We start from the raw sequence: 5,119 nt of genomic DNA, 5'->3' as shown, positions 1-5,119 counted from the left end.
TTCGAGGCTTTAGGTACATCCTAATCCTTCACTTTTGCAGACAAAAGTCCTTTTAGTAGTGGATGTTGTAATGACCCTTCAGGTCATTTTCTCTATTTCTATTTTTTTGCATCATTAGAGCTTTTCGATCGTTTCCCTATGTCATTTAAGACTTGCTTGAACTGACAGTTCAATTACCAAGCAATTCGTTTCTTTTTTAGAGCCAATTCCCTATTTTGAAGTCTTCCCTCGTTCAAATTGGATACCAGGTAAAAAATTCAGTGAAACAACCTTGTATGCCAATTATGACTATTACAACAGCTCAAAAATGTCTATTTTAAGCAAGGTGGACTCTTCGTTTGGATCTCGAGGCACATGGGTTTATTTTGACCTATTGGTCGAATGTTTAGAAAATGGTAAGTTCGGTGTGGAACCCATTTTTCATCGAAATAACCTTGGATGGAAATTTTGTCAAGGCCATTGAGTCCAGAAGGTCGAATTTGATCGAGTAGCATAGTTTGTTTGCATATACAGGATATCAAATGAATCTCAAGATTTTGGTGGAGACTTACAAATTTCCAAGTCTCAACTAGTACTGGTGCACCCATGATTAGGTAGTCTAGGATAGCATCCGCGATTTTGCAAAACTAGAAAATGTCGCGATAGTAACATTTGAAGTTACAAAACCAACTTACCTTGGTAAACGTTCAAGTATTGTGATCGTGATAGTGACTTCTATCCCTTTATATGTGTATTGCAAATAGCGATAACAAACAGCGAAAGTGACTCCTGAGTATGAGGTATAATTACCCATTTTTAGCTTGTTTTTGCCCATTTGTCATCCATTATGAAGAGACTTAAACCCTAAAGACTGGGATAACTTAGGAATAGAAATTATAGGTGATTTTTTAGCTTGGAGAACGATCTATTACATAATTTTCTTTCAAATTTGAGATAAGATTTCTTTGTTTCCATAGTTCATTTCCTCTTTTTTGTTCTCTAAAATCCCTAAATCTTGGTGACTTGATTTTAGCCCCAAGATAGCTCAGATTCACCAATTTTTTATGGTAATTACTCCTTGAACATAATGGAATGTTGGGGTTGGTTTCAAAATGCGATTTTTGTTAATTGGACCCACATAGGATTTTTGAGTAATTTTGGACCCGTAGCACAATAGTGCAATATGGGTGTCGTTGTTCTCATTTTGATGAGTATATTGTGATTTTGATAACTTGGCACCTTGTGGAAGCTTTTGGGAAGGGAAAATCGATGATTTAGCAGATTCTTCGTGCTTTCTTTGGCATTCAGATAGGCTAGTTTTCCCTCCTTATAGATTGAGCTAGTAAATATTATGTTTATGACCTTGTGTTAGATTTAGGATGGATTTTAGGTGTTGGTGAAGTGAATGGCAATTCTTGGGTTAGTTGGACCATTTAGGCTATTTAGAAACTGTAATTTAGGCATAGTTAGTTTAATTTCTCATGCTTTAGGTAAAATCTCTATCTTAAGGTTGATTATGTCTTAGTTGACATATAAAATAGGATTTAGATACCTTTGTCTGGTATGGAGTAGAATTTTCCTTGTAATGGATTTTTGGGGATTTAGAAGTGGGCCCTTCGACCCAACTTAGGTCAAGATTTATGTTAATCTTTGTAACCTCTTATACGCTTGTTATATACATTGAAAATTATTACTAAGTTAATATTGAAGAGAATTAACACTTGATGGTTATGATAGGTTGGTATGGGGAGTTGGTGCTATTGGTACTATGCTAATGATATATATATATATATGACAATACCCGAACTAGGGCCTTGTCGTAATAGGCATCACAAGTCCAACAAGGACCGGAGACCACCCCAATACCCATTCGAACCTCCAATCATATACCCTGAGTTGAATGAATTTCAAACATATAACAAGATAGAGTAACTATCAACTCAAAGACTTTGGGATAGTTCAATGACCATGGCCAATCCAAACAAGCCTAACCATCCAACACTAACCAACAACCATAACCAAAACCAAAATGATAACAAAGTCAATATCCATACCATAATAAAATAAAATAATCACAAATCAAATTAATTCATATGGTATCATCCCCAATACCAATACCATTGACAAGGTGTACACCACTACCAACACTGCTCGTATAAAGCTATAGTAGTTACACAAAGCCTCGATTCGAAACCAAAGCAACATCTGGTCGGGACATTCCCCTGACCATAGTCAAAACCAATGTACAACACTAACCAATGAAAACATAAGAAACTAAAACTAGAAATAGAGCCCTTTCGGAATGCGGAAACTTACCACTTCAAGTCAACACAACCTGATCCCGAGTCGAATTACTGAGTAGAAGGTAAAGTATAACTAAAACTTGCATCGCATGGGGATACATTATTGAATATGGTTAACGTTTGGACAGATAGCATGTAACTCAAGAGTAAGGAAAAAATAGTGTCAATAGTTTCAAATAAATCAATTAATGCATATACCAATGCAATACATTTATATTTATACCATGCCAGGATAGAGAACAAGATTAACGTGAACTTTAAAATCATTAACCTAGGCTATGTAGCATAGATATCATAGAACAAGGCACCCACGGGCTATATGGGCCTAGCTCTCCCCTAGCTAAAAGTGCCCCATTGCGTGTAGCCGCATAAACCAGAGGATATCCAAATCTGTATATGCATATATGGGGGACTTTAACCTCCCATCCCTATCTAGGTGACTTAAGCATTATTAAATGTATTATGGGGGACTTGAACCTCCCATTCATATATTCATTCAAGGGGATCAAACCACCAGTTATTAAGACACCCGCACTGACTTGTGCGGTTTTTAGTGTTAGTCCTTCGGACTCCACTTTCTCGCACCGGCTACACATCTCGCTTTAATTCCTATTTTAAAACCATCATTCCACATACACAACCATTAGTTAGTTACTTAGCAAAGGCACTTCGTTGGTGTCGTCATACTAACACTACTTGCAAGTTTACCAAATGCCATTACCATTATTGATCGACTATGTATTCATTTGACTTTGGGACTCGAAACCATTGTCTAACAAATACACCTGTTCAATTTAAAGTTTAGGGACTCGAACCCATTATCTAAAAAAGACATAAATCAAGTTAATATTTAGAGATTCAAACCCATTTAACAATATAAACTAAAAAGATTACCATTTAAACTATTATGGACAACAAGGCTTTCATAAAACCATTTACCAACCATTCATATACATTAGGCCGGTGCCTTAGTACAAAATATTATTAACATTTGACTAGTTTATTCTTTTAGGCATTTTCACAAATACTTTCAGGGCAAATAATTATGAAGACCAAAACCAAAGTAAAAACCATCAATTTTAGGCTAACCCATGACCCATTTGTTAAAAAACAATTGCCAAGAACCCATATGTGTAAAACCAACAAAAAAAACTTGTATAAAAACAAGTTAAACCAAGAGTAAACAATGCTCAATCATATGCAACAAAACCCTAAATTTTGGTTTTCAAAATCAAAATTTAAGAATCATAATAAAAATTTAAAACATATGATACTTGATAACTAATAATTAGGGAAGAGCCGCATGCCTTATTCAAGAAGATTCATGAAAGAAACTTGACTCTAATGCCTCAAGATGTTACCTTTGAAAAACCCTAGCCCCAATTTTTAAGAGAGATATTAGAGAGTGTTTTTGTAGTGTTTAATCTTTTAATAGTTGGTTATGAGAGGGCACAACATATTTTAAGGTGTGGGGACTTACGGGTTTTTTGGTAGGAAATGTCAAAAATACCCCTAGCTTAAAAGCTAAAACATACACTTAGAAGGGTACGACCAATCCTTCAGATCCTAGGGTATGAGTGGTACCCTTATCTAATACCCTAGCATCCTCTTGGACCCCCCATTCTTACTAACATACTTCCATACATGACTAACTCATATCCTAACATACTACAAGTACCCTATAACCCATACCCTAGATACATTACTTTGGACAAGACTTAGGAACCATACGACTTAGAAACATACCATTCGTACCCTAAAATATGACTAGTAAGGTTTTTAATAATTCCTTGGATAGAAAACAACCCAACCACATTGATCTACATATGAGAGGAGGGACCCTAATTTGTACAACATCATATGACTAGTACCCACAAGTCGCATGATGTCCAGTGAGCTCAACATTAAGAAATTTTCTAAGGGTCCAAAGCCAAGGTGTTTCAATATATATATATATATATATATATATATATATAATTATTGATTTGACTCCAACTATTGATTATGTCATATATTGTTTGAGTTCGACTATTAATTATGATATTGATTATATATACCAATTTTAGTACTGCAATTGATTATAATATATATACTAATTTTAGTCTGGCTATTGATTATTATAAATATAATTGTTTGAGTCTGACTAATCCTTATGATATATATACTGGTTTGAGTCCAGCTATTGATTATGGTGTTGATTATATATATTAGTTTGAGTCCAAATACTGAATAGCAGTTCAAGTATGGATATTGATTATGATATATATATCATCTTGTGTTTACATATTGATTATGACAATGATGATAGATTTATTGATTCGAGTCTGACCAAGGAGTATGAAATTGATAACATGGATATCGATTCAAGTTTGTAAATGGAAAATTATTATAGTATGGCATTGACATGAATGAATTCTAGTTGTATTATGGAAGTTGGTAAATGATGATGGTTTGGGTTATTATTTACTTTATTGTACCCTCGAGGATTATCAGGGCCTATATTCGGTTATTTACTTTTTTACACTTATTGGCTTGCGGGGGATAATTTTGTAGTTATAATTACTAGTTATTTATATTATTCTTATGGTTTATTTATCTAAAGTTGTACATCTATGTGGGAGTTATTATTAGGTTTTCTTCTCTTTTCTTGACTTAGTTATGTTATCTTGCATTTTATCTTACTCATATCATGGTTTAACTAATCAGCCAATGATGCCTATTAAGTACCCATGGTTTTGATACTCATACTACAATTATGTACCTTTTTGTTGTAGATCTAAGTACTAGTTGCTTGTATAGAGTTGATTTTAGAGATTGGGTGAGCTCTTAGAGTTGGA

This window comes from Capsicum annuum, chromosome 1 (assembly GCF_002878395.1).
Source record: "Capsicum annuum cultivar UCD-10X-F1 chromosome 1, UCD10Xv1.1, whole genome shotgun sequence".
Lineage (NCBI taxonomy): Eukaryota > Viridiplantae > Streptophyta > Magnoliopsida > Solanales > Solanaceae > Capsicum > Capsicum annuum.
The sequence above is the reverse complement of the archived record's forward strand: the minus strand, read 5'-3'. Positions refer to the sequence as shown.